Source organism: Pelodiscus sinensis, chromosome 24 (assembly GCF_049634645.1).
Source record: "Pelodiscus sinensis isolate JC-2024 chromosome 24, ASM4963464v1, whole genome shotgun sequence".
In the NCBI taxonomy this organism is placed as follows: domain Eukaryota; kingdom Metazoa; phylum Chordata; order Testudines; family Trionychidae; genus Pelodiscus; species Pelodiscus sinensis.
Window position 1 is genome coordinate 472967 of NC_134734.1, and position 10874 is coordinate 483840.

At 58.2% G+C, this 10874-nt stretch overlaps 1 long non-coding RNA gene across 1 annotated transcript; it reads left to right on the forward strand.

The window, feature by feature from the left end:
• The first annotated feature begins 697 nt into the window (after positions 1 to 697).
• Positions 698 to 6907, forward strand: LOC142819652 (uncharacterized). Its single transcript, XR_012897514.1, has 4 exons — positions 698 to 1219; positions 3791 to 3913; positions 4890 to 5871; positions 6700 to 6907. It is a non-coding gene; the product is annotated as an uncharacterized LOC142819652 (long non-coding RNA).
• The last annotated feature ends 3967 nt before the right edge of the window (positions 6908 to 10874 follow it).

The following is a 10874-nucleotide window of genomic DNA, read 5'->3' on the forward strand; positions in this document are numbered from 1 at the left end:
TAGAACCGCAGTGAAATGACTTTTTACATGCAAGATTTCATCCATATTTTAGTGGTAAAAATTATGTCTGAGGTGTGTGTGGCTGAGACTGGGTGTGGTATATTAACCAAACTAGTTTTTACAGTAGCAGGATGAAATTTGTCTCACTTAAGGGATTAGAGATCTAAGGTCTTTGCAGGCTGGTGCAAGGATAAAAATACAAGAAACAGGGTGGAAACGATTAAAATATAGTCCCATGCGAGGCTCTACTCCCAGGACTCCTGTTCTGTTATTTGTGGGAATATCTGAGGCACAATCCAGGGGGGAGAAATTCTCCAATCACATTTTTCCATGAATACAGGGTTGGGGAAACTGAAATTTGCACAAGTTTGTGAAAAAAATCCTCAAAAAAAGAAAAATCTTGAAAAAAGTGACATTTCCAGAACTCGACATTTTGATTTTTCCTGTTCTTTTCAGTATTGATTGCAGCATGTACTCTAAAGTAGCATGATGGAATATGGAATCTCTCTCTTGTGGGACCGTGGGTAAAAATTCAAGAAACAGGGTGGGAGCGTGTAGGATTAAAATATAGTCCCATGCGTGGCTCTCCTGGCCGGAATCCCGGTCTGTTATTCATGCGAATATCTGAGGCATAATCCAGCAGGGAGAAATTCTTCAAACAAAACTTTCTGCCATTGAAAAGGGCAGGGTTGGGAAAACCGAACATTTCTGCAAATTAGTGAAAAAAAAAGCTAAAAGAAAAAAATCTTGAAAAAAATGACATTTCCAGAATTGGACATTTCGATTTTTCCTCCTCTCAAGGTGGCTTTTCAGTGTTGACTGTAACATTAAAAAATATTTCAAATTGGCTGAATTATAAATGCCAGACCATGAACCAGACCCCTATGTCGTTTGGCTTTTCAGTAAGATGAGAAATTTGGTCAACACAGATTATTTGTGGTCAGAGTTTTTAGAACTGCCAGGGAACCAGAAATCAGTATTTGCTGAGGTCTGTTGCCTGGTGTTACCCCCCTGCCTCCCACATACTCCCCAGTCTCATCTGGAATTTCCTTTCCATCTTAATTTTGACGCTCTCCTGCTCCCCTCCAGCAGAGTTCGCTGCACCAGTGAGAAGGCTCCGTTCAGCTCCCAGCCCGGCCCCGGGCTCCTCCCAGCACCATGGGGGTTTCCTCGCTCCTCTGCCTCCTCCCTGCTCTCCTAGCGACAGTCAATGCCGGAGGTGAGTTGTGCGCGGCTGCAGCCACTTGACCCTCCTGGATCCCTTGTGCCCCTCGGCTCTTTTGGCCTAAACCGCCAATGTGTCTGTGTCACTTAGGACTCTCTCTGCCCTCCAGTGTATCTACCTCTCCCCCTGGCTTAGTGTCATCTGCAAACTCGCTGATGGTGCAATCCATCCCCTCGTTAACAATGATTAGTCCTGTGGCACTTGGCAGACTAACACAAGTAGAGAATCAGAATCCAAGATATATAACACAGCAAAACCAGTTACCTGTCCATTGTAGGCTGGATGTGTCCACTGATGTGAAAATGCAAATGTCAAAGGCAGGGAAAATTGCCTTTGTCGTGGGTCAACCAGTTCATATCAGTATTCAAGCCCAGGGAGACGGTGTCAAATATGCAAATGAATTCCAGTTACCAGTGTCTCTCTCTGATTGGCTGGTGAGATTCCTTTGTAGAAGACGGCTACTTGTAAATCCATGACTGAGGGGCCTGGCAGGTTCCAGTGTCCCCACAGGTCCGGGTGTTTCCATTCCTAAGTCTGACTAGTGCCCCTTTATCCCTTGTCGCAGAGACTGTCCGGGATGGCCACAGTTTGTGGCAGAGGGGCGTGGCTGGCACTTGCTGGCGTAGATCAAACCAGCGGCTGGGCAGGTCTAGGAGCCCCTGCTGTGGAGGCTGATGCGCCAGGGCTTGTGGTGTTGTGGCTGGTGGAGATGTGTAGGCAGAGTTGGCAATGGGGTTGTTGCAGGGGTGGGTCCCTAGGTGGGTGTGTCTGAGCTGAGGGGTGTGGCTGTGGAAAGGACACTTGGGGGTGTCTGGAGGCAGGGCTATTCCCAGCCTATTTCCAGCCCCTGACACACAGAACCCAGGGACACCCTCCCTGCCCAGCCTGGCTACGAGCCATTGATGGGAAACATTAATCAGAGGTAACGATACTGTGGGCACGTTCCCATTTTAAGAATAGCCACACTTGCTCGGAATGATAGTAGGTGGCAGACTGCTATAGGGGTATAAGCTAGGGGCTGTAGGGAATGTCTAGCAGTTTTCTGCTCTTTTCCTTGTTGGGCTTTCAAGTAGGAATAAGAGATCCCGGAATAGGGCTTTATTCCAGAGGATTGCACCAGTCTAGACGCTTTTTTCCAGCTTTTCCCCAAGCCGGAAAAAAAGCGGCGGCCATGTTTATTTAAATCCCGCGGGGGATATTTAAATCCCCCGAGGATTTCCCTATTCCCAAGTTCAAAATTAGCATGCCCCTTCCGAAGAAGGGGCCAGTGTAGACGTAGCCACACTGTCTGTATCCTCATTTCCCCAGGCCGGTATTTAAGTTTTAAGGATGCCTGATAGAAATCCTGTGGGTGTTTGTCTCTGTGGGTTGGAGCGGAGCCTGTTGTATCTTAGGGTCTGGCTGCAGACAACTGGTCGTGTGATGTGCCCCGGGAGGAGGCTAGAACCATGTGGGTAAGAACAGGGGGCAGTAGGTTTCCAGTACAGGATGGCGATACTGTGACCATCATTTATTTGCACTGTAGTGTCAAGCAAGTGGGTCTCTCGTGCGGACTGGCCCAGGCTGAGGCTGTTTCTTCAGCAGATGGTGTAATTTCTTTAGGTATTCCTCAGTGGGGTCAGGGGGAAAGAGGCCTGTAGACTGTGAGGTGGGTGAGTTGTCTGGCAGCCTCCTGTTTGCAATGTGGACTCCAGCAGCTGTTTGGGTTGATATGTCAGCGCTTCTGTTGAGGTTGCGCACGGCGTTCTGCATGACTACGGTTACGGGACGTTTTGTGCTCACAATGTCAGCCTGGGCCCGCTTGCGGAAGCTCTCCCTGTAGAGGTGCCGACTGTCATTTTGACTGTCGGGGGGGTCCCCGTAGAACTGTTCTTGGAGTGTGGTTGTTCTTGTGGCTCAGAGCAATGTTCAGGGGTGTGTTGAAATACGATGACATTAAACAAAACTGGCCCTAGGTCTGACTCTGCTTGAAACTGGCAGCTCACTAGACACCAAGCCGCTGATTGCTACTGGCTGAGCCCAACGACCCGCCTTACACTCCATTTATCCACTCCCCACCTCTTCAGCTGTTGGGCAACAACACTGCGGGACACGGCACCAAAATCAACGCCCACCGCCTGCCCCGTGGCCAGAGCCAGTTACCTCAGCACGGAAGCCAGGCAGGCTGGTCAGGCAGGACTTGGCCTTGGGAATCCATGTTCCTGATCACTTGCCTCCCCTCCAAGAGTTTCCAAATGGATTCCCTGAGGATCCCCTCCATGATTTTCCTGGGGGCGGAGGGGAGGCTGGCCGGTCTGTCGTTCCATGGATTGTCCGTCAGACTCTTTCTAAAGGGGGCTACTACATTTGCCTATTTCCAGTTGTCTAGGACCTCCCCACAATTCCTAGCTCGGGTACAGCAGCAGGTCTGTCATTGAAATTGTGCCATTGTGGAGGGTCCTAAAGACAATCAGGCCCATTCTCCCGTTGGCTTGTTTGGCGCAGGGGGAGACTTGGGCTCAGGGACGTGTCCGAGCTGACACTGTTACCTCAGTAAGAAGGAAACACTCGCTCTTCTCTCTCCAGCAGGGACCCTGACATGCAGCGTGTGCTTGGGCCCAACGGAGGCCTGTGATGTGGCTCCAGGGACCTGCCAAGACGACCAGGCGACGGGCGGCTGCCTCTCCGTGGCAGAAGAAATTTCCCTGGGTAGGTGACATTGCCCTCACCCCGGCACATCTTACCCTGCCTCTGTCCCCACCCTCGCCACCAGGGCCAGCCCCAACAATGCCCCTCCCGGGTCCCCAGCACCCGGCACAGCACAGTCCGGCCGGGTGCGGTGCTGGGTCGATTCCGGCACCGTTCCAGTCTCTGACACAGCGACTGGCAGGCCGGGCAGGCTGGAGACCTGGACCCGCTGGTCAGTTGCAAAGCTCCCACTGACTTCAGGGGGCCGATGCCACCCCCGGGCGCTATTGATGGGATTTCATGCATTGGGCTTTCAATTCTATACGGGGTGGCTGCGTGGCAGGAAGTGATGCTGTGCCGGGGAGAAACGCACTTTCTGAGGGGGGTTAGAAAGGAGATGGGGGAGGGGAACCCTTGGGCCCTGCCGGCTGCTCCCAAATTCTGTCACCTGCTCAGGCCAGTACATTCTGCTAGTTCCTTTCAGTTCCCACAGTTTGTCCTTTGACATGGGAAACCTGAATTACAGACCCAGTTCGGTGCATCCTGCCACTGCCCTAACGGGATGGAATGGCCCTTCCACTCCCCCAGCTTTTACGTGGTCGGTCATTATCCAGCCACCTGTGTGCGTACCTACCTATCCATTCATTCCCCAAAAACCCACCCGCCCGCCGGCCTCTGACCCCACTCAGGACACTTTCCCAGCACAGTCCCCAGTGGGTTTATTCAGTGGGTTAACGTGGCCGTGACCCCAAGTTTAGCCCTAATCCCCGTCACCACCCCCTGCGCTCCGCACACAAACCCTCTGACCTCATCCTGGCTGACACAATCTGGGGGGCAGTTTAGGCCTCGGCTCCTCTTCACCCTCCTGAATTGTGGCCCCAGAATCAGACACGGGATCCCAGCAGCCGCACAAGGAGGTAAAATCCCCTCCCTGACCCTGCACGAGGGTCCCTCCCAGCCTCACGTTTTCTGTTTTGCTCTCCTCTATTGCACAAAGGCGGGACAAAGCAGAAGTTCTTCTCCAAGCAATGTCTCAGCGGCTATAGCAGTGACATAAAAGGCCCCTTCTCTTTCACCGTGGGAAAGGACCAGTACGTGAGGGTCAACGTTCTACAATGCAACACAGATTTGTGCAATTCGGCCGCACCTCAAGGTACGTTGTGGGTCTGTTTGTTTTCTCCCTATTATGGGCACGGCCACACAAACAATTAGAGGATGGTGAGCTGGCTCTTGGTGCACCTCTGCCAATGCACAGGGGTCAACGGGCGGAGCACTTTGGAAGGGCATTAGCTCAAAGCACAATAATAAACAGCTCCCATGTGTTGGCCATGGTGCACATGGACAGCTAGACCATCGGACCGGCACTGGGCAGAATCACACCCCAACTGCTCCACACACCCCATCTCCATTGCTACAGTCGGATTGTCCATGTGGACAAGCCCTGGTACAATTGTGTTTGTTGCCGTTTGTCCCCGTTATTGCCCCAAACTCCATTTCCTCACATGTCTGTTCTGTCTCCAGTGAAATCCCTGTAGCGAGCGGGGGTAGAACAGTCGGGGCCCGTTCGCAATCAGACGGGTGAGGCTGCATAGGAAGGAGGGAGCAGCCGCCGGGACAGGCTGAAATCTAAACTTCCCGGCACCTATCGGCTCCCCCTTCACTCTCGCCGGGATCCAGAACTGAGCCAGTGCGGCCGTCGCCGACTGTTGTGTCCCAGACAGATGGAGAAATGCCCCCGGCTGCAGGGAGGGGCCTGCACATGCTGGGCGAGGCAGGGCCCAGCCCCCAGCTGGGACGAGGTTTCACCCACCCAGTAACCGTCTCTCTGTCTTTGTTTTCAGTGACCCCGAACACCACCCTGAACGGGCGGCAGTGCCCAGCCTGCTTTGCTCTGGGCTCCACAACCTGCAACAGCCAAGTCACCCCCTGCACAGGCCTGGAGACCTATTGCCTGGATTACACCGGCAAGCTGAACCAAGGTACATTCTGCCAGCTGGTTGCAGGGAGGGGGTGCTCGGGAGTGTTTCAGCCCAGGAGGACTCCAGAGAGCTGGTGGGACCCGGAGTCTGAGCTGAGCCGTGGTGGAGCCAAGAGCGTTTTGGCCGGAAAGAAGGAGAGAGGAATTGAGATGTTTCCTTCCCAACGCAGCTCCCCTCCCCCTGCACTGATGTCCCCCTCCTCCGGGGCTGATGGCAACGGGGTACTTCCCATGGGAAGGATTGGGATGGAAGGCAGGTGGGAAAGGGACAGAGCGGGGGGAACCGCCAGCTGGTAGAGACAGAGGGATGGGGGCAGAGAAGGACCCGGAGCTAGGGATGTTAAAGACTAGTTGACCATCCAAGAAGCATTTGCTTATCGGATCGTCTTTTGACTAGTCGACTAGTCGATGTCCCCTCCTTGTTGCATCTCTGAGACAGAGGCAGCAAAGGGTGGGGGGTAGCAAAGACGCTGCCACTTTGAAACCCCAAGGGGGCTGCTGCACAGCTGATGTGGGGGTCAGCTGTCTGGTGGGATGCCCCTCCCAAATGTCACCTCCGCTCATTTCAAAGGGGCAGCTGCCGTGGGACCTGGGGTCAGCTGGGGACTCGCCAGCTGGAACCAGGCTCCATGGCTTTGACATGCACAAGGGCCCCGCAGAGGAATCTTGTGGATTTCAAAGCAGGCATCCGCATGCAGCCCCGAGTCACCAGGACCCCCAGGAGGAATGCGGCAGTGCCTATCGACCAGTCGACTACCCAATAAACAGCATTGGAGCACCCTGTCCTGGAGCGACGCGTCCCTAAGAACAGGCCGAATTTCTCCAACAGGTTCATCGTTGTCACCGTTTGCTGCAAAGGGCTGTGCGTCGGCGTCTGCAAAGCAGATCAAACCTCCAACCACCCTGACATCGACGGGCTACACCTTCACGTTTCTGAGAGGGAAGATAACCCCCAGCAGCCCAATCGCAATAGAAAATCGCGACACAGGCAATAACAGCACACCTACCCCAACCGAAACCCCCCCCACCACTCCCGAAATAACCACCACCATCCAGACCACTACCGCTGCAGAAACAACCATCCCTACCCCCACAACTTCCTCTACCGAAACATCCACCCCCGCCCCCACCACTACCGCTCCAGAAACATCCACCCCCGCCCCCACCACTACCGCTCCAGAAACATCCACCCCCGCCCCCACCACTACCGCTCCAGAAACATCCACCCCCGCCCCCACCACTACCGCACCAGAAACATCCACCCCCGCCCCTACCACTACCGCTCCCGAAACATCCACCCCCGCCCCCACCACTACCGCACCAGAAACATCCACCCCCACCCCCACCACTACCGCTCCAGAAACATCCACCCCCGCCCCCACCACTACCACACCAGAAACATCCACCCCCGCCCCCACCACTACCGCACCAGAAACATCCACCCCCGCCCCCACCACTACCTCACCAGAAACATCCACCCCCGCCCCCACCACTACCGCACCAGAAACATCCACCCCCGCCCCCACCACTACCGCACCAGAAACATCCACCCCCGCCCCCACCACTACCGCACCAGAAACATCCACCCCCGCCCCCACCACTACCGCTCCAGAAACATCCACCCCCGCCCCCACCACTACCGCTCCAGAAACATCCACCCCCGCCCCCACCACTACCGCTCCAGAAACATCCACCCCCGCCCCCACCACTACCGCACCAGAAACATCCACCCCCGCCCCCACCACTACCGCACCAGAAACATCCACCCCCGCCCCCACCACTACCGCACCAGAAACATCCACCCCCGCCCCCACCACTACCGCTCCAGAAACATCCACCCCCGCCCCCACCACTACCGCTCCAGAAACATCCACCCCCGCCCCCACCACTACCGCTCCAGAAACATCCACCCCCGCCCCCACCACTACCGCACCAGAAACATCCACCCCCGCCCCCACCACTACCGCTCCAGAAACATCCACCCCCGGCCCCACCACTACCGCTCCGGAAACATCCACCCCCGCCCCCACCACTACCGCACCGGAAACATCCACCCCCGCCCCCACCACTACCGCTCCAGAAACATCCACCCCCGCCCCCACCACTACCGCACCAGAAACATCCACCCCCGCCCCCACCACTACCGCACCAGAAACATCCACCCCCGCCCCCACCACTACCGCACCAGAAACATCCACCGCCGCCCCCACCACTACCTCACCAGAAACATCCACCGCCGCCCCCACCACTACCTCACCAGAAACATCCACCCCCGCCCCCACCACTACCGCACCAGAAACATCCACCCCCGCCCCCACCACTACCGCACCAGAAACATCCACCCCCGCCCCCACCACTACCGCTCCAGAAACATCCACCCCCGCCCCCACCACTACCGCTCCAGAAACATCCACCCCCGCCCCCACCACTACCGCTCCAGAAACATCCACCCCCGCCCCCACCACTACCGCACCAGAAACATCCACCCCCGCCCCCACCACTACCGCACCAGAAACATCCACCCCCGCCCCCACCACTACCGCACCAGAAACATCCACCCCCGCCCCCACCACTACCGCTCCAGAAACATCCACCCCCGCCCCCACCACTACCGCTCCAGAAACATCCACCCCCGCCCCCACCACTACCGCTCCAGAAACATCCACCCCCGCCCCCACCACTACCGCTCCAGAAACATCCACCCCCGCCCCCACCACTACCGCACCAGAAACATCCACCCCCGCCCCCACCACTACCGCTCCAGAAACATCCACCCCCGCCCCCACCACTACCGCTCCAGAAACATCCACCCCCGCCCCCACCACTACCGCTCCAGAAACATCCACCCCCGCCCCTACCACTACCGCTCCAGAAACATCCACCCCCGCCCCCACCACTACCGCTCCAGAAACATCCACCCCCGCCCCCACCACTACCGCTCCAGAAACATCCACCCCCGCCCCCACCACTACCGCTCCAGAAACATCCACCCCCGCCCCCACCACTACCGCTCCAGAAACATCCACCCCCGCCCCCACCACTACCGCACCAGAAACATCCACCCCCGCCCCCACCACTACCGCTCCAGAAACATCCACCCCCGCCCCCACCACTACCGCTCCAGAAACATCCACCCCCGCCCCCACCACTACCGCTCCAGAAACATCCACCCCCGCCCCCACCACTACCGCTCCAGAAACATCCACCCCCGCCCCTACCACTACCGCACCAGAAACATCCACACCCGCCCCCACCACTACCGCACCAGAAACATCCACCCCCGCCCCCACCACTACCGCACCAGAAACATCCACACCCGCCCCCACCACTACCGCACCAGAAACATCCACCCCCGCCCCCACCACTACCGCACCAGAAACATCCACACCCGCCCCCACCACTACCGCACCAGAAACATCCACCCCCGCCCCCACCACTACCGCACCAGAAACATCCACCCCCGCCCCCACCACTACCGCTCCAGAAACATCCACCCCCGCCCCCACCACTACCGCACCAGAAACATCCACCCCCGCCCCCACCACTACCGCACCAGAAACATCCACCCCCGCCCCCACCACTACCGCTCCCGAAACATCCACCCCCGCCCCCACCACTACCGCTCCAGAAACATCCACCCCCGCCCCCACCACTACCGCTCCCGAAACATCCACCCCCGCCCCCACCACTACCGCTCCCGAAACATCCACCCCCGCCCCCACCACTACCGCACCAGAAACATCCACCCCCGCCCCCACCACTACCGCACCAGAAACATCCACCCCCGCCCCCACCACTACCGCTCCAGAAACATCCACCCCCGCCCCCACCACTACCGCTCCAGAAACATCCACCCCCGCCCCCACCACTACCGCTCCAGAAACATCCACCCCCGTCCCCACCACTACCGCTCCAGAAACATCCACCCCCGCCCCCACCACTACCGCTCCAGAAACATCCACCCCCGCCCCCACCACTACCGCACCAGAAACATCCACCCCCGCCCCCACCACTACCGCTCCAGAAACATCCACCCCCGCCCCCACCACTACAGCTCCAGAAACATCCACCCCCGCCCCCACCACTACCGCTCCAGAAACATCCACCCCCGCCCCCACCACTACCGCTCCAGAAACATCCACCCCCGTCCCCACCACTACCGCTCCAGAAACATCCACCCCCGCCCCCACCACTACCGCTCCAGAAACATCCACCCCCGCCCCCACCACTACCGCTCCAGAAACATCCACCCCCGCCCCCACCACTACCGCACCAGAAACATCCACCCCCGCCCCCACCACTACCGCACCAGAAACATCCACCCCCGCCCCCACCACTACCGCTCCAGAAACATCCACCCCCGCCCCCACCACTACCGCTCCAGAAACATCCACCCCCGCTCCCACCACTACCGCTCCAGAAACATCCACCCCCGCCCCCACCACTACCGCTCCAGAAACATCCACCCCCGCCCCCACCACTACCGCTCCAGAAACATCCACCCCGGCCTCCACCACTACCGCACCAGAAACATCCACCCCGGCCTCCACCACTACCGCTCCAGAAACATCCACCCCTGCCCCCACCACTACCGCTCCAGAAACATCCACCCCCGCCCCCACCACTACCGCACCAGAAACATCCACCCCCGCCCCCACCACTACCGCACCAGAAACATCCACCCCTGCCCCCACCACTACCGCTCCAGAAACATCCACCCCCGCCCCCACCACTACCGCACCAGAAACATCCACCCCCGCCCCCACCACTACCGCACCAGAAACATCCACCCCCGCCCCCACCACTACCGCTCCAGAAACATCCACCCCCGCCCCCACCACTACCGCTCCCGAAACATCCACCCCCGCCCCCACCACTACCGCTCCCGAAACATCCACCCACGCCCCCACCACTACCGCTCCCGAAACATCCACCCCCGCCCCCACCACTACCGCTCCAGAAACATCCACCCCCGCCCCCACCACTACTGCACCAGAAACATCC